This window comes from Lepisma saccharinum, chromosome 1 (assembly GCF_977018435.1).
Source record: "Lepisma saccharinum chromosome 1, izLepSacc3.1, whole genome shotgun sequence".
Lineage (NCBI taxonomy): Eukaryota > Metazoa > Arthropoda > Insecta > Zygentoma > Lepismatidae > Lepisma > Lepisma saccharinum.
Window position 1 is genome coordinate 128,813,344 of NC_139229.1, and position 20,136 is coordinate 128,833,479.

The 20,136-nt window shown below is 38.8% G+C and overlaps 1 protein-coding gene across 1 annotated transcript in view; it reads left to right on the forward strand.

Moving 5' to 3' along the window:
* Window positions 1-20,136, forward strand: part of Sytalpha (Synaptotagmin alpha) — a 320,680-nt gene that overhangs the window by 129,682 nt on the left and 170,862 nt on the right. Inside the window, exon 3 of the mRNA XM_083138489.1 lies at window positions 9,221-9,343. The gene's annotated coding sequence lies outside the window, so the exon portion shown is untranslated. The remainder of the gene's footprint in view (window positions 1-9,220; window positions 9,344-20,136) is intronic.

Sequence of the window (20,136 nt, forward strand, 5' to 3'; positions counted from 1 at the left end):
TGATGCAAGAGCTTTTGCATCATAATTTGTTGCATAATATTGGGTAATAATTTGTTGCACAACATGATGCAAGAGCTTTTGCATCATAATTTGTTGCATAATATTGGGTAATAATTTGTTGCACAACATGATGCAATAGAAATAAACCAGAAGTAAACATGTGTGTGTGTGTGTGTGTGTGTGTGTGTGTGTGTGTGTGTGTGTGTGTGTGGGTGGGTGGGTGGGTGGCTTTTTGGCTGTTTTAAGTGTAGCCAAAAAAATTATCAAGAGGGGCATATTTTTGACAAGCTTATGGACAACAATCTGACAGATGTGGCTTTTGTAAGTGTAGGCAAATCAATCTGAGAGGGCTCATCATTTCACGGGAAATTCCCGAGGGCATTTTTACAAAAATCTTGGATTAGACAGAGTACCACACTTGAGCAATAAGCTCATATGCACATCTTGAGCTAGTTTTAAGTGTAGCCAAATCTGCCTGAGGGGGGCTCATCATTTATCGCGCCAATAATAGTACCAAACACACTACTACAACAAAATACAGCCGTGTTTTTAGTTTCGCAAACGATAGTTCTCTTTGAAATTCTAGAAATAAAAATTGGGTGGTCCGATCGTGATGACTTTTTCATACGACGCAGGCAGAAAGGTGTTAATCACAATTCTTAATTTTCAGATTTTTAAAATTGGTCAAAAAAGCCGTTCTTATCAATGTAAAGATGTACGTGGAACGTTGCAACATAGCACACAGCGATGTTCGTTGAACCGTGGAAACTGCGGACTGGCACTGAGAACGCACGTTTGCAAAACTTTTTTTAAAAATAGCTTTTTTTGTTCTCACGACCATAAAAAAATAGAAGGTATACTCGAAAAAATATTGTTTGTTACCAGAGATTAACAGAATTGAATATGCTAAATTTTTGATATAACTCGTTTATATGTAGGCCTACTGGTTAATTTTTAATTGGAACCTAAACTCGAGTATTAATGATTTTTAATCCGGTAGTAGTGTTTTTACTGTAACGTAACTTATTCTTCTTCTCGCACTTTATGTATAGTGTGGAATTCCATATGATTTATCGTCTCACACTATTAATGAACTCATGGTCAGTAATTAAACAACAGATAATCGGAAACTGCTCCAATATTGGTACTTTTAATTTTAAAATCTATCTCCTCGATCATAGGCGGATCTAGAATTTTTTTTTTTCAGGGAGGGGCACAAAATGTGTAAGCACATGAGATGTAACATTGGAAATATAATGTGCAGAATTTCCTAGATGTTAAAAATAGCCTACAATAGATATCAAATTCACATGAAGACAATCCCAAGGGTCCGTTATAGATCCAATTTGTGGTTAGATAAACTAGTCGACTCAGGACTGGACTTTCAAAGTAGAATCCCAACCACTGTACATGTACAGTCATGGACAGTTCTGGGTTGTAACGATTCCATTGAAAATGAATGACACCAGAAGTGTCCGTGATTGTACCTCCACCAGAAAACTAACCCAGAACCCTTGATTAATTACCATGATTGTTTGCGTTGGTGTTTTAAGTCCACTTTGTGCACAGAAAGACTAATTGGGACTGGACCTACAGTTGTTTTTTAAAGTGGGATCCGAACCACTATGTGCCTCCACCGGGTATCGAACCCGGAACCCCTTGATTACAAGGCGACGACGCTACCACTACGCCATCGGGGAGGCATGATTAATTATCAGTACAGAGATGTAGACATACGCTTGACTATTCATTGCCTCAGGAGAACCTGTCACAAACATTGGGAATATTTGATGTAGTAAACTCTCGCTTTGTGTCATCAGTTAGCCTAACCAGTTAACGTTATTGCCCTGTAACCAACAAACCCCGGATTCGATTTCCGGCGTCATTTTATTTAGGCGTCTGGTAAATCTAGCCCAGATGGATGTATTTGTACTATACTTTGTTTTATCCTTCTATTATCTGGAAAGGGATTTCTAAAACATTTTGTCTATACTTTTTCTAATTCTTACTTCTCATTATTGGGAGAGGCACGTGCCCCTCCAGCTAAATCCGTCTATGTCCTCAACAACTAACTCTGATGTATTGGTTGGGTTTTGCTAAGCTTTTACTGACAACGTGCATGAAGCAGCCTCCATTTTTCTCTTAAGATTCTACATACACTCTAACCCGGGAATCTCTGGAGCGAGCGAACGGAAACAAGTCTGCACAAGTAGCGACTCGAGAGGGCTCGACCAATGAGCTCGTGAGAGGAGAAGTGGGTGCAGCTACCAGCCGTTTGCAACAGCGCGCACTGCTTTGCTCCGCCGACTCGCTATCTCCCCTTCCCTTCCGTTATGCGCGGCCTTGGTCCGCAGATTCCCGAGACAGAGTATAGATACTTGGAGTTTTTACTGTCGTTCCGTACAGGTACCTATTTATGGATGTAAGAGGTGACCCTTTCTGAAGTCACCCAAATGTCAACCATACTTCCACGTAGTAAACCATGGACTACATTTGAGAGACTAACGAGGCTCTGGCGTCTGGACTCACGGCCAGTATAATCCTCCGTGAGGCTCGTCTTGTGTCGTACCTGTATATTTGTGCTTGTTCCTTCATCCATTTCATCATATCACCATTCATCCTCCACAAGAGGCGGAAAAGCGAAGTAAAATAAGCTAAACCAATCAATCTCTGTACATAGAAGATTCTTTGTTAGTCCCGTCAAGCTCACGTGTCCTTATAACGATTTCATCTGATATCATTCGTCCCAACTGTCGAGTATAAAGTATAAATCGAATAAAAAACTAAAATAAGATCCGCGCTAAAGCGACATGAAGGGACGAAAGTTACTGTAGACGTCTACATTCATTTGGATTGTCTGCGCTCAATTTACAAATGTATACATGTCACTTTAACATCCAATCCACTTTACCGTGTGAAACATATTAAGCCCCATTCAGAAATAAGCTGTCACAACGAACCAAAGTTCCATAAGATCACGTGTAAATTGTGGATGCTTCGAGGAAAAAAAGCTTGCCAACATGTATAATGTTAATCTTTCTTTATCCAATTAAAATAACCGCTCTCAGTGTGAGAATATAGGTACTTATTTGTTTCAATATTTTGTAATATTTGTAATAATAATCATGTATTAAATGATTGTTATCACTGGCATATACTGGGTTCTAAACCTGAGCTACTTCACCATATCATAATGTTCAAATGGACAAAAAAGGGGGGAGGGCTCTTTATGGTAATTTTTATTTTTATTTTGAAGTGATGGGACATTGTGATTAAAAATTCATACCTCATAAATATTATGAAAATGTATAATTTAAAACACAGTAAGGAAAGGTTTTCAAGTATTTTGCGCTTATTTATGAAATTTAGTACAATATTGTGACATATTTATGTAGGTCTACAGACGGAAATAAATGTGATATATAATAAACTTCTTACCTTGAATACTTCATTTAAAGAGGAACTCCATTCTTCTCTTTTCTGTGATCGCTGAGGCTTGCCTATTTTCACGCACGCATACACACACGCACACACACACCTGCATATTAATATTAACGCACACAGATGCGCACAAAGTTGTAGTAGCTAATTGTATGCAGTAGGAAAACAATTGAAAATTACTGTGTATTGATTGTATCGATTTTTTACTCAGTAATATGAAGATAGAAATCTATTGCTTATTTTTCCTTGTAGTGATCAGACGTATAAATGAGAATTCTATTTAAAATGTAAAGTTTTGTTATATGTCCGTTTTATGCGCATATAGGCTAATCGGGACTGTGCCTACTGTTTAAAGTGGAATCCGAACGATTGTGCAATGTGCCTCCACCGGGTATAGAACCTATTTAAAATGATGTAATTTACTTTTATATTCTATATATGACTGATTTTATGGCTTCGTTGTTGTACTATTTAGCATTATCTGCATAGCTCTATCAGAAACTGAAATTACATGACGCAAAAACTGAGCTTAAAAGGCATGACTGGGAAACGCGTTCTGAATTCGCTTCTTATCCTTCTCAAAGAATCAATAAGTGTCTTGAGGTTAAGTTAGAAACCGAATTCAGTTTCCATTTCTTTTTTCTTCCGCAAGTTTCGTTCCTGTGGGAGAAGATAGCCGTCAGACTTCACGCGTACGTTGTAGTTGGAAAAAAAAAAGACAGCAGTTAGGGCACATTTGCTCAGAATCCAATTAGCTTTTCCATGACCTTCTTTCCCCTTTCCAAGAATCGGTCGGAACGTAGGAGTCAAAAACGTGAAAAAGCACTATAACTTAAGCGAGACTAATTCTAAACTAAACTACACCCTGTCCCGATAATCTGTGGTGCATGGACACACACAACGGTAGAGGAGGGGAGAAAGCAAATGGACGGAGCAAAGCAGCGCGCAAACTGCTGGTAGCTGCATCCGCGTTCTCCCCTCTCATGCGTTCATTGGCTGAGCTCTCTCGACACCTTCCTTGCGTAGAGGACTTGTTTTTGTGCGCTTGCTTTCAGAGATTCCCCGAGACAGAGCGTAATTTTATGACCCAGTAGGTTCGGACTTTATTTCCTCGATACATTATTAGGATCGCTATTCAGGTATTGTGCACAGGCGGATCCAGGAATGAGATTTGATTTTTATTCGACAAGCTGTCTAAACTATGTCTGTATGAATTTTACACAAAGAGGTCTACATAAAGTGCATTCAGATAATAACACAACTTTCTAGAGATTTTTATTCTGCCAATATGTTTCAAGGTGACTTAATTCACAATATTTTTGGACAGCACGATCCCCAGACTTTTCCTTTGGATCGTAACATAGTGCGGAGGCAGAGACAGTCATATTTAAAATAGCTCTAAGTACTTTACAAAAGCGAAATATTTTTGCTAATAGAGATTTTTATGCACTCGTTCTTTCTGTGTCTTCAAAGGAAAAAATAAATATCTACACGTTACTACTGGACCCTGATAACACTTTCAAACTCTATATTATACTTGCTTTTTACCGTTGCAGAAGGAACACGAACTCCTTATGTTACCCAAACATCCTTTCATTCTGCCGCGTTGCTATAAATAAACCTTGAAACTTTTTTAAAAAGAAAGATTTCCTTCAGTTTGCAGAGATCTTTGGAATTTTGTTTTAACATCTGTCAACTGGAATTATTTTCGTCTGCAGGATCAAAGCTACCCGTTCCTTTTTCCTCTCAAGGGGCAAGAAAAAGCTTCAATTCTCAACTTCATCCTTCTTTCAAGAAACACGATTAGGAAAAGAAGGGATCGGGTTCAAAGATTGACAGCTTCTTTTGTGCTTTGTTCGTTTTCCTTCCACAGCTTTTTCTTTTTCCCCCCAGTTCTTACTCACCTTTACACAGAAAGATAAGATGCTAGCGATGCATTTCGATATCTTCTCGCGTCGTTTGGAAAGTAACAAAGACATTTATCTGCACAGGAGTATTCTTTCATGAATCTGTGTACAAGATTCTCAAATGTCTTCGTCATTAGTTACTAGAATTATCAGATGGCGCTCGGGTGCTAAAATATACTTTTTGATTGTAATGCCTTTGCTTTTAGAGTAAAAACCTACAATATTGTAAGGTATGTGAATCAAAGGTGGCCCTAGTTAAGCTTCTAGGGAAATTTTCAAATCTCTAATGAGAGATAAACTTCTGAAATTAGAAGAAACAACTCCTATAACTAATTAACAACGTGTACCAAATTGATATTTTGTAACTGCTTGTAACTTTAAAAAAAAAAAAAAAAAAAAAAAAACGTTGAATTGCAAAACGGCTACATCTATTCTCAAGGTGGCCCACGGCTTATAGTTGGCTTAGAAAATGATGCTTTTGCTCAAGAAAATATAATTAGTCATGTTTATTCACGTTTCTACATCTTATTAGAGAAAATGTTGGTTGTTGACATGCATTATTGTATACAGTAGCGACGAATATCCGACCTTCGTGGAGGACTGGTCTGCACAGTCCCTACGACGCCAGGGGTTCCACAATAACTTAAATAAAATGGCTGCTGGCAGCCCGAGACATTTCTTTTTCTGCTTGGTGCACCTGAGGGGGACTGGCTATATTAATGTAGTGCAATTTTTATCCGCGTTAAATACTAATATGATTTTCGTAATGGGAACCTTTGGCTCGCCTACCTTATAATATTAAAGAAAGTTATTACTTCACATTTGAAACACACAACAGAAATTGCATACTTATTTTTTGTAACATGTAAAATTTTGTATTCACTAATTGGGAAGTTCGTAACAAATGTGTTATGTAAGAGATTTGTTAATTTTCTCTTATAACAAATGCTACAATAAAACATATTTTTTGTCATCGCTGATTGCGACGTTTTCATGTACTGTGTAGCAAGAACAAATTAACGTAGTTCTGTATTCCAAGTCCTGCATAACCAAGAGGGAAGAGGAGTTGATGGTGTACAACATCAAAGTCTTGTTATAAACATCATTTATAACATAAAACATATAAAATATTTTTACACCGGTTTTCACCACGTTTTGAAACCCAGAGGCGGCTCAATATAAAATTCCCACCCCCTTTGTCTTTCTACCCTACTCTTCCTACTTTCTATCGTCCTCCAACACAAACATGACTATGTTATGTATTACGGTTTTAATGACGAAAAATACCCTTATTATAAAAATACTTTATTTGTTACTGTTAATACTTGTCAACAATAAATCCAACTCTTTACAAAATAAATAGCCACGCACCAGGTAGAGGCACATAGTGATTTGAATCCAATTTCAAACTGTAGGCCCAGCTCCAATTGGCTTTTCTTTGCATAGAGTGGACATAAAAATAAACTCAAAGAAACAAACAAATAGTCACGCTGATATAATAAGAAATTAGGTTTTAGCACTAATCAATGGGGATTCAACTTTTTGGCGCCTCCTCGAGGGCGGCGCCCTGGGAGTCGACTGAGTCGCCAGCCCTTAAGCCGCCCCTGTTGAAACCTCGTTCACTTAGATATTTTAAAAGTGCTTATCGACTGCCACTTTACTCCATGTGATTTGATTTTCATGAGATTTTGTCATTTCTTGGGAACATTTTGCATCTTCTGCAGACAAAATTCTGAACTGATAGTGTTGCCAGCCAATATTAAATACTACTATAATGTCACATTTCAGTTGTCCCCTCCAAAACACTCTTCACAATACCTATTTTGTACTGCCAATGAATTAAATTAATGCAAAACTACGTTATAACATGCACCAGTTATAACACAGGTCGAATTATAACGCTGCACAGTGGGGCAAGAGCTACTGAAAACTGGCATAAATTCAAAAAATAATAGACAGGGTTTGTAAGCACCATATTTATAATCGGGCAATTGAGTGATATGTTGCAAAGTGCATTCATAGGTCTTTTGAGATAATCAACTCACTGTTGATCGGTCACTTCTATATTCTTGGGATAACAGAGCTTCTTTTCAGCTTTTCAGTACTTGTTCTTATGACGTTATATTGATGTCTCGATAATTTGGCCTCGACCACAACAGCTAGAGCATCTTCACCTGACATCAGGTTAGGCTGTTCCAGAGATTTTCGGTAAGCCCTCCTGTATTTGCTAGCACGTGTGGCGCTCGCTGTCATTTCCTTCAGCAGTTTCGAAGCCTGTGATTGTCCCTCGGTTCGTAAACTCATCTGGGTGGCGTACTTTAGCATGGATACTGATGTGGATTCCCTTAAGTGTTTCGTTTTCAACCGTTTTGTACGTTCCGAACACGCGTGGAACGGCATTTCCGGGCGACCACGTTTTCCTCCTGAATACATACTGAATGGAATGGCATTATCCAACCACTCCTTGTTACCCTTTTCAAATTTCTCCAGCGAAATTTGTACTGTGACTTAAAATATGATAACTGTTGCTTCAACAAACGAAAATTTTCTGGGCCATATTTCGTTCGTTTCTGAATTTCTTCCGTCAGTAATTCCAATTTCTCTTCCATTTTCCCACTTTCACATCTGTTCATTATATCTACGAGCTCTTGATAGAAATAATAGTTGCCATCGTACCTGCAACGAACAAAGATTTCGAATGAATACCGCCGTACTTTAAGCTTTCGAACTGGGTTACATACCCTACACAAAATTCATCCCAGCGCTGGAAGTAGCAAGAAGTAGCAGAAAGAAACAACAGCACCATAAATTGGAAGGAATTCTGATTATAAAGAATGCAGAATCGAAGCTTGGACTTGCTTGGAACATAACTAAAACGATCGATCTTTTCGCCCGCCTTTTCTTTGCTTGTCTATTTTTACGTCTTTTATGTCATTCTGTGTTTCTTACTACTAAACTACCGTTACATACGTGCAGTTGGCCCACCGTCAATAAAGGTTCCGATTCTTACAACACGCCGTCACAGACACACACTACAAAGTAAGGAGTGCAGTGGAGGTACTACACAACGCATGCGATCGCCACTGACAACTCACGTGAACTAAGGCATGTAACACAGAACACGGCATTGTGAGCGACGCGACACGCTAGGACATGTTCGAGCAGGTCTTCTCCTGCTTGTAACAATATACGGTATTAGCTCTAGGTGATTTTCATTTTCCTATTTCATGTCAGGTTTTGCGCCCATCTGTCCCACTGTGCGTTGTGACAAATTCGTACCCTTTGTTCAGTCTCCCAAAATTGGAATTGTAAAAAAAAGAAACTAAATTTTGGAAAATGGTAGATATTCAAGACTGATTCTAAAATGGGCTCCTTTTCTCATTTCTCTACCCTGAAAAACGTAATTTTTGACTTTAAATTCGAGTTTTTTGGCAGCTGAATAAAAGTTAATTTATACTTATTTTAATAATCAAACATTTTACAATTATATTATGGATGGTATTTAAATAGCAGGTAGGCTATCCTAACTTCAAATTGGATATTTTTCAGCCTTGTCGACTCTGAAAACCTGTATGTTTGACTTTTGGTTCGAATTCTTTGACTAGTTGCTTCAAAACATTTTTAAGAATGGTGAATAAATACCCAAAATAAGATTTTAATATTTTTCAGATTTATTGATTTCAAAACAAAGCGTTTGTGCGCCGAATTTACGTTACGTCAATAGTAACCCGATGCGCGATACATTTTATATAAAATGTAATTAAACTCAACACATTAATATTATTTATTTAATATTTTGTTCGTTTTCAAATACAACCTGACATTTGGAAGCTTTCTTATAACTTTCTGTCTAATCTTTTATTTCTTTACAGGTAGTTCTTGATTCTTTGAACAGAGGACCCTCATGATAAAAGGACACTTTCATTTCAAGTTATTCAACTTCTTTTGCTGACAAATTCAACATCTGATTGCACAGAAGTCAACGCTACAGATAGGTGAGTGCTAGTAGATGGCAGCACTAGTTAATAATGTAATAATCTTGAAGAGCAAATTGTGACGTTGCGTACTAATTTTTTGTGTTTCATCACATTAACACTATTTATAGAGTAATAATTATATTATATACTAGTAACAATTTTAAAAGAGTGGCTGCAATTCGTAATATCACTTTTGAGAGATTCACATAAATATGCATGGTATATATTTTCTTAGAGCTGCAACAAAATCGAAATCGCGAGCTCAAATCTTCTGTTATCTGGACTGGTAACACTGGTGTTCATTGTTTGAAATGTGAGAGATTATTCGGCCTTGATCCAAATTACTCGTTCAATCGTGGAGTTGAACTCGGAATGATGTTTGATTCCAGATCAGTTTTTTTTTTTGTTTTTGTTTTTTTAAATTGATTCAACCTGTGGTTCATACTTCAGGGTGATTGTTGGTTCTTAGGCTGAAATATTTGTTTGGTTTGGTTTCTCTTGAGTGAGTTTTGAATCTTAGGAAAATTGTTGTGTTTGACTGGATCGAATTTTGGACGGTTTGAGATCTAGTGATTTATTCATTGTAATTGAACTAATTGATTTTCAAACGAAGTTATTTGTTCTTTGGAACAACTTGGATATAGAGATGGAAGGTGGAAAGTTGCAGGACCAGGGTAGAAAAAGAAGGGGGAGTAAGGGTGCCACTGGGAAAGGTATTGTTGATGCTTTTCCTTGACTTCAGCTCTGGTCCAATTGAGATGGGACTGTCTATGATAGAAGTTAGCATATTAGTTGGTTCAAGGTTACTTCGACCTATTTCTATGAAGCAATTCCTCGTAGAAGAGGGGGGCACAGATGTTTTGTTAAGTCGACACAAGATGGAGCAATAGGCTTCATATCGAAAACCGACGAGTTTCGTACGCTACAGATCGATTTATTAGTTGAGGTCGTTAAATAGAATCTAGAAAATTAAGAAAATGAAGAAAGCATCTTGCAAGAGTGTAATTATTTGGGGAAATACTGATGTCCTAGTCCTAGATGTGTTGAAATGCTCCAAGTGCTGAAAATCATTTCGGTCAAAGAGTGATTAGTTCTGGTTGTGAAAAGTCAGCTATGGAAACTTTCTATGATCACGATTTGTGATTATTTCAACGGCTACCACTCATTGCTTTCAAAATCTCTTAAAGCAATCTCATTAAAAATTCTCACCATCCAAATGAAGGAAGCAAACAAGAGCGACGTGGTTTCGTACTTTTGATGACTTCTTTCGCAAGCTACGCGCCTCAAACGCTTGCAACAAACGCAAAGGCACTGATAAATAATGCAAGGCTTGGAAAGAACGTTCCCGCAATTTCGAAACAGCCTCTCATTTGGTATATCGACTCTTGCTTAGTTCTCTCTTTGCTTGAAAGCTCTTTGAAAGTACACAGAGGATTAACGATGTACGGCTTACGTTGTGTAGAGAACATTGGTGACGGCAAACAACCTGTCACCCTATAGAGAGTAGGTGGGAACTGAGAAGGATTCAGGCTAACGATAGCAAGGAGCCGTGTGCTATCTTCGAAATGGTGTACAATACAAATAACGTTTCTTGCTTGCAAATGTAGTATTCAACGCAGTTTCTTCCCATTTACAACCTGTGTAGAGAACATAGCCAACAATATAAACAGATATGTTTATACGTAAATAACTTTCGTTTAATTTTCTTTTTCATTTTTCCTATGCAAGTGCAGTGGAATTCTGATTTGAAACAGAAATTCAATACAAGAATGTCAGACTGGTTGGAATTTGCTTCTGTCCATCCTCAAGATATCCCCCTCACCCGTTCCACTAAACAGCTATAGATTTGTCACCGTTTTGAAAAATAAGTTCGATATTTTGAAGAAACAAGTTCGCCATGATGATGGATTTCTGCACCTGTTGATAGAAATGACTGATGCGTGCTAACTATTTGTTCTAGATTAATACCGTTTCTTTTAAACTGTTTATCTTGGAACGGGATTTCACTTATATACAAATAATATTATTTTTCTTTACTTCTTAAGATTTGGCGCTACTTTGAAACATGATTTTTTTTTTCAATTTTTCGCAAAGAGTCGTTAATAGCTGCTAATTTACTCTTAAACTATGTCCATAAAATTAAAAAAATGCACAATAGGAAGTTGCAGAACATAAAAACTATCAGTGACGTGCACTGAGGAGTAGCTAGTCTAGCAGAGATAGATCAATCAATCTCACGTCTCTAATTATTTTCAAATCACAATATTTATTATCTTGAAGCCTCAGTTCATATGCAACATTTCTTTCCACGCGCTTCTCGTCCCTCGATGCGATCAGCTGGCAAGGCCGAATACCCTAGCTGGCTCTTCTTCCGCCTTACCAGATCCAGGTATAGACAACCGCCCGAAGCGAAATGGAAGATTTCTGCCTGTACCTCCCTTGCCGCCTCGCCCCCCGCTACCATGGTTGAAAGCCCGTGGTTTCAGGTCCCCCAGTCTATCTCCTATAGGACAGATAGGGGATAGGTTTCCCTTCAATTCCTTTGTAAATCCTCTAAAGAACTCAGGGGAACATTTTCTGCAGTACTTATGTTCTCTGTATTTACACAACCTTTTCAACGGTGTACAATATGTATGTATAATATGGGATGTAGGTTTATTTGTATATAAATGGGAACGTACGTGTATTGTGTGCAGACAAAAATGTTATGGTTTCTTTTCTTTTTTTCAAATATGGAATATATAATGATTAAATAACAAATATTTGCTCACGCTCTCTCTTGCTCTCGTTTTAGTAGTGTTTTATTTAAATATACTAATAATTTGGCCTCCAATAAAAAAATGGGTAAGCTAAACAGTCATAAATACGGATGGATTAATTTGGGCAAGAAAACGTGCGTTCTAATTGTTGTTGGTTTGATTTATTTTACTTTACCTTTCTGCCACATTTGGTTATCGCGAAAATGAGGATGAGTGATGATATAATGAAATTGATGAAGGGACTTCACAAAGAACAATTCAGGCCGGGATTCGAACCCGTGACGAGCGCGCATTCTTGTTCCTGTGTGTTGTACTCTGCAGTGAATAATGAAATAATTTCGAATGTAAAATGTATCCCAGAACTAAGAAATCCAAATGAATATTGTTGAAGAAACTACAAAAAAGTGTGTTTTGTTACCTGTTCATCCCTTCTAATATATTTAATTTTTGCCACCTTCCAGCGATAAGTAGCTAATGAACTTATGGAAGTCACGAGGAACAATCATAAACAGAGAACTCTGGACTCCTGATTTCACAGTGTCCTGCAGATGTATTGGGAGGAATTATTTGTATTTTCTTTTTCCTTTCTTTAGCGTTGCTTTCCATCACTTTACCTAACTTCTGCCATGACGATGAACTTTGATTAAATTAAACGGATGAAAAGTGGTTACAAAGGAACACTCATGCACATGCGAGGGATCGAGCCCGGATCCTTCAGTAACGAGATCGTGAGATGAAGAAATGAGGGAAATCAACAAATGCAAAATTTTTGGAAAAACGTTAATCATATGCAAATATGGTGTTTCAAAAATCCAATTGAAATTTACGTACCACTGAGTAAATACGCAGTTTGCTTTACCGATACCCAAGTATCCGAATAGCTAGAGCTTTCCACTCATCTTTTTTGGTTGCCGACCTCCGTGGGGGAGTGCAAGTTGCCCCTGATGGGTACCAGGTGGACGCACATAGTGGTTTGGATCCCACTTTAAACTGTGGGTCCAGTCAGTCCCGATTAGCTTTTATGTACATAAAGTGGATTTAAACACCAAATCAACCAACCGCAGGGTAGTGGTTATCACTGCACGCTATGACACCAGGAGTTCTGGGTTCGAACCCCGACCTCGGCATGGGTGTTTTTTTGTGTTTGTCTCTTCATTAATTGTATTACCATCTTCGCGATTAACCAAATGTGACTGCGACGCTAAGTAGCATAAATCAAATCATTGATTGATTGTTTCATTTGGTTTGTTTTACTTCGCTTTTCTTACACTTTTGGCTAATCGTCAAAGATGATACGATAAAATTGATGAAGGGACAAACACAAATAACACCCATGCCCAGGTCGGGGTTCGAACCCGGGATCTCTGGCTTAATAGTCAAATCAACGTGTTTTGGATTTTCAAAAATGGGTGGGATTAACACGTGCTTCTTTCCAGTAGTCCTTCATCATTTTTCAATCCTTTCCTTTCTTTGACGTTCTATTTTTAGGAATACTGGGCCCTGAAAGGGGAGGGGGGATTATGACCCACACCAACCTCCCTTGGGCACGCCACTGATTGCTACCCCAAGTGTCGACATCACCGCACGTCACTGAAAACTATGGGCATCATGTATTACGTTATATCTATCGCAAAAGTTGGCGCGTAGGAGAAGGCCGTGTAGGCGGATTTATGTATTATTATCACCGTTATTTCATGTACAATGTTTGAATAATCCAAGTGTCCATGTCGCATTTGATTTTCCGTAAGAAATGTGTGTATTTTTTCATGATAGAAGTGATCACCCTTACTATTATATTAGTCCAATACCTATTGTTAGAATGGAACACCTTGAACTTTCAGCCAAGAATGCCCATTCCCCCCAAGGCCAATGGCCCATCACCCCTACCCCCCAGATTGTCATAATTCCCATAAAGTATTTAATTACGCCAGTGTGACTACAACTATCGTATTACTGAAACTCACTCTTATTTTTAGCTTTATTGAACACTTAATTGATCTGCCCCTCTAAACTCCTCCTTTCAGAATATGGTGCATCTAGTAGCAAAAGTGACTTGTAACCAGCTAATACATTACTATGGAAATTGACCCCCCTCCCCCGCCTGAACGCACATTTTGCAGCATGGTGCCAAGGTGTACATTTTTCTTACATGCATTTCAGAAAAAAATGTACATGTTGAATTTTATATTACTTTAAGGAATTCCCCGCAAATTTTGATGGCGCGCTTGGCTCCATTATCCATCACTGTTGGCACTTCTGCTTATTGTTAGAATGCAACAACTTGTACTTTCTGCTATTTTAGTTAACCTTTTCCCCCAATGTAACACCTAGTGCAGAAAGCACCTTCTCACTTAATTTCATTCGGCTTCAGATGCAAGACATTTCCTTTCACGTTGATTAAAACTACCTCCAGGAGGCTGATATTGCAGCAGAATTGGTTTCGGAGTTTGGCATTTGTCTTTCAGGAAAACCGCAGGCAGGTGGCGCTGACGTACCGTAAGTTCTTTTATGTTCGTTTTCGGGCTCCGTGGAATCCATATTGCTCCTCCTTCCTTCTTTTGTCTTTACCTGCGGTGCATTTTCTTAGTAAATTCCCCTTCCTTGGTCTTATTTCTCTCGCCTTAACTCGGCTTTTTGTCTTGTCGATTGGAAATGATACTTCCCCAGCGGGAGATCAAATCCGCACAGGCAGAAGGCGAGGTTCAACGTGATTCTACGCCAGTTCCCTCTGGCAGATTAAATTGTCATGTCTGCTACCTGGTAACACTGCGACGCGAAAGAAATGTGTTCGCTGCGACGAGATAGAGATCGAATCCAGGTGCGGACGAGGAACATAGTAATAGTGTCACTTTTACTGGAGATATGTGATCATTTTTCAAGCTTTGGAAATATTAATAGATTTTTCCCACTTTTGAGAAAGATGTGCGAAATACGAGGGGAAGTCAGTAAATGGATGTGGGATAGCGGGAAGTACTGACTGGCTGCCTTAGCCGAGACCATGGACGGAAGTGCGCATTCGCCAACCGGACGTGTTCAGTGGCTAAATAGGGGTGACGGCAGTTTGATAGGAAGCGGGTTCCTTGAAAATCGTCTGCTGTAGAAATAGCAATGAAGTTTCAACGTAGTAACATGACCGCCAAAATACACATAGAGATGTTTACGAATTATATAAGGGTTCGGAACGAAATTAAAGCCATTCATACACTATATCAGCAAATAGAACATATCAGGAAAGTATTCATCACGTCACATTAGTAGATAAACTTGTTTCTATACCAGTAGCTTTATTTTAGACCATTCAATTAAATTGATCTCCTTAGTAAATATTATAAAGCATTAATCGATAGTGTTCACTAATAATAGTATTATTGTATATAGTATTATAATTATAAATGTAGTAACTGGATGGCTTGACATTTTTTTAGTATAACAAGGGTATTTTGTAGAATGTGCAACAGGGGCCAAAACGTCCCAATTTTCTTTATTCCACTTCGAAACTGTTTCTTACGAATTGTAAGAGCCATCACGAAGCACAAACACAACACAGCAAGCAAAATAGCACAGGGTATTTTGGCGAGTGCTTCTCCCTGCTTCCCCTCTCGCGTTTGGAATCGTCCTTTCCAGGTAGTTTCGTCTTCCTTGGCCGGACTGTAGTAGTTTCTAAAGGTGCCATTAGATGGCAGCACAATCCAGCTTGATGATATTAATCAGTCGCTAGAGAGTAGACGCACGCATGGGCACCTCAGTTTAAACATGGCGACTGTACTTGGAGTTGGTACGAGTGGAGCAGATGATTCGAGCTGAGAGGCAAGTGACGAATGACAGCATAGAAACTGCAATAGAGTATTCTCATGGTTTAACTGCAGCATAATGCATGATCGTTTGAATTTACGAAAAGTGTGCGCACGGTGACGGCAAATGTTCCCGCGGATGATGATGATGTTGAACGTGAGGTGTGATTGTGGCTGGGACAGCAGACTTTTATGCAGTAGGTTTTGGGGAACTGATAAAGCGATGGGATAAGTGTATCAATGTTGGTGAAGATCATGTTGAAAAATGAAAGCTGTTTTCAAGTCAGTATCCCACTTAGTATTTTTTTATAAACGTTTATGACCTACTTACTGACTTACCTATGCATATTGCACGAAAGAATTGAAAGCAAGACTAAGACATTCATGGTCATATTTGAAATGTTGGCCATGGGTAGGCCCTTTGGTCCACAAGATAAAAGTCTACTGACTTACCTATGTATATTGGGTAGGCCCTTTGGTCTAGGCCTGATTCGAACACCACTTTACTTCAAAGAAAGTTCCGAAATATCAGTTTCCCCTCTGACAACCATAATACGTATGTCAAGTACGCGTGGAGCACAGCATACCCTCCCCTCAAACCTTTCCCACCAATAGCGTCCATTGTAGGAACTATGCACGTTAAATTGACCTGTTTAATGCATACAAACCTTAAAGTAAGTGCGCAGTGGAAATTTCAGTCAGCCTTAAAGGTCTACTTATTTGCTATGGGGCAGCTATGCTATTAGAAAGTACTGATACACCACTTTTCCAACTTAGGCGAGTTTATTCACATAATGTGCAAGAACATTTAGACTACAATAACGAAAATTGTTTTATGATAAACTCGCTGAAATGAACCTTGTCGTATCCAGTAGCGAAGCGTAGTGTTACGAAGGAGGCAAGCAATGTTTCAGTACAACAAAACATGTAGTACAACGACATGCCGAGGGGAAAGATTCAAGGTTTATAGCCTCATTTACCCAGTCGCTGGATTTGTCAAAATATCGTAATAAAGTGACTGTACTAAAAATAAACCATATGATCAGCAAACGTCACATTTACTTTTTAAAAAAAATCCAGGTAACGTTATTCATATGATATTAAACGTTTTGCATATGCGAACTTTCCGCATACGACTAAAGGGAGACGGAATTTCTTACTTACTTATTAGTACCTTTATTTGTTCATTATTATTTAATATGGTCAAACGGTGACCAAACCGATTTAGATAAAAAAAATGGGAATCATTTGTTTATTTTACGCTGCATGATGTAATTTAGTATTTTTGGGCACCCTAAAAACCGCATTGGAATAACTTAAACACTAAATAAAAAGTTAAACACAAACAATGAAAAATTCATTTCAAAGCAAAGAAACACATGCATAGACGATGTACTCACCACAATACATTTCAAACTCTTGGTGTTCGTCGACCCCCTTCCACGATTTTCATTTTAACACTTATCTCTCTCGAGCTAAACGAAGCAATTTTCAATTGCTCAATAATACACCCGCACTTCACATCAACCGTTCCTAAATACGCGTTCATTCCGATAAATTCACAGCACAAAACACGAAGCAACAAACACTCACACTATCCCACGCGCTTTCCACAACTGCAAATCCAAGCATCCACACAAGATCAATTTGAAAATCTCTGAAACAACAGAAAGTGATACCAACCTATTTCCTTAATTTTATCCGTCACAAAGGAAAGATATATCAGTTTGGAGATAAAAATTACGCGGAGGAATCAGAATCATTTCAGCAGAACGAGTATGTACATTAATATTTAAGTAATAAAGTGTCATTCAATGGCGTGCCCGGGGCGAAGGGGGGGGGGTGGATGGTAGACATAACCCCCTTTTGGCCCAGTATATCTAAGAAAAAACGTCAAAGGAAGGAAAAGATGACAAAATGTGGACCGTAAAAAGACCCTGGGAACACCACTTGCGTCATAATAATAGAACTTAAAACATATTCGGGCCTCCCCGATGGCGCAGTGGTAGTGTCGTCGCCTTGTAATCAAGGGGTTCCGGGTTCGATACCCGGTGGAGGCACAAGTGTTTCAGATCTCATTTTAAACTGTAGGTCCAGTCCCGATTAGCCTTACTGTGCATAAAGTGGACTTAAAACAACAAATCAATCAATCAATCATTAAAACATATTCTTGTGCTCATAATATGCAGAATGTATACTATTTACTTCTATGCCATGTACAAATATCAGTAGATAGTTCTTTCTCAGATAGCTTTATTTTCACCCCAAGTTTTATCAAAAGCAGTCAATTTATTGATTGTAAAATTTGTGAAAGAGCTCACTTGAATTACTGCGTAAATAATTTGGCAGTTGCAAACACTGGTAGCGGTCAACACTTCTGGCGTAATTTGAGCTGGACCGACCAGGAAGCAGGGTGCGGGACCAAGGTCCGTCCAATCTTCCCTCCCTCCCTGAGAAAACTCTTCGCGGGGGTGCAGAAATTCCACTGCCCCAACTCCCAATGTCAACTTTTTTTTACGCGTTTTACATTTCGCGAAATCTAAAATAATTTGTAATATAATATGATATATATGGAATTTAGAACAGTGATAATAACTTCTTTTAGTTATTTTATGACTAACAATTATTATTATATTTGCGATCTTGTTTACGTGTTCATGAAGACAAATATTCGTTACTAGTTTTTTGCTGGCAACGTACCCATAGATGAATCCTTCTGCTTTCGGTTGAACTCGGCTATTTTCGGGAATCACGCAAGCTCGGAAAGCACAGCTTTTTGTAGAAGCTTTGTGGACGGGTTCCACCAAAATTTCACGCTTCGCCATGTGACTCCTTCGGAGGCCTTATTTTCCCGCAGAACGGCTGCAAGCATTGAGGCTGGTGCTTGCTACAGAGCTGCTGGGGGAGTTTGCGGCCGCATTTTTTCGCGAAATCGAGTGCGATGGAAACTAAATACGGTTAGAACATTAAGTACATTAAATGATATTCGAATTATGCAAGCAGTGCTTGCATTGCTTGTACTATATCTTCGCCTCTGGTCGTATCACTTGGCCAGTTTGATGGGTATTAGTTTAAACAAATTAATAATAATGAACTAAATATGTTTAGTTACTGTCAAGTCACTTCTCCACGTAGTATATACGAGAAGGATGAACAAAATATAATTTGAGTGCGTGAGTGCAAGTTCAAACTTAAAACATTACGGAAAGTACTTATCCTCCTCCTCCATATCGTGGTTCCTCGGAGCTCGGACACCTTCCCAAAGTGTCTACCTAGAGGAAGCCAACTTCCTCTCCCTGGGTCAGAATCCAAAATGCGCTGCCTGAAGGGCTGCGAGTTCGCACCGAGGCTTCCTTGTTACGTCATTGCGTAACCGATTCTATTGACCTCTGGTGGCAACATTAAGAACGATTCCATCAATCTGGCACAAATGAACAAAATGACGGCTCTGCGCGCACTACGGTCCATAGAACTGACAGCACTTGTCAAGTCCACGTGGAGTAAATGAAATGTTGTCAATTCAATTTCTTTACAGATTTCATGATCTGAGGTTGCTAGGTTGTATTATTGGGTTGTGCTATTTTTAATGCATTGTGGAGACCTTTGGAGTGTAACGTTGTCTTAGTTCGTGTTGGATGTCTAAACACTGCAGGTAGAAGTGACAACAGCCCTTCTCAGGAAAACAGGTATTGGCTCGAAACCAGATACCCGTCCTGTCGGCTTCCTCTCGAGCTATGCCAAAGATACGGAAGTGGCGTTCCAATGAGGACTTGAACCATTTTTATAAATCTCCATAAGTGGGTCCATTATTTTTCTTCTGTCCGCTTTATCGGCTGTGATGTCGATCTTGGTCACGCGTACTGATTCGTGGGAAGTATTATATTGTAACACTTCTTTTGCGAGGACCCGGGCAACTGTTCAGGGCGCGGGGAGGGGGCAAACAGGAGCGTCCCCTTTGTTTAGTGCGAGAACTTTATTTACGATTACATAAGTGTGGCTATTTCTTTGTTTGAGTTTATATTTAAATCCACTTTATGGACAAAAAGGCTAATCGGGACTGGACATACAGTTTAAAGTGGGATCCGAACCACTATGTGCGTCCACCGAGTGGGTGGTTATTTATTTAAAGAGTTGGATTTGTTGTCGACAAGAATTAATTGAAGTTACTGCTGCATAACTAGGAACGTGAAGTTTTCGTTTTATTTTTCCCTAAATTTCGATGTTATTTTTTACTGCAATTTGGTGTTGTTTTTCGCGGTTT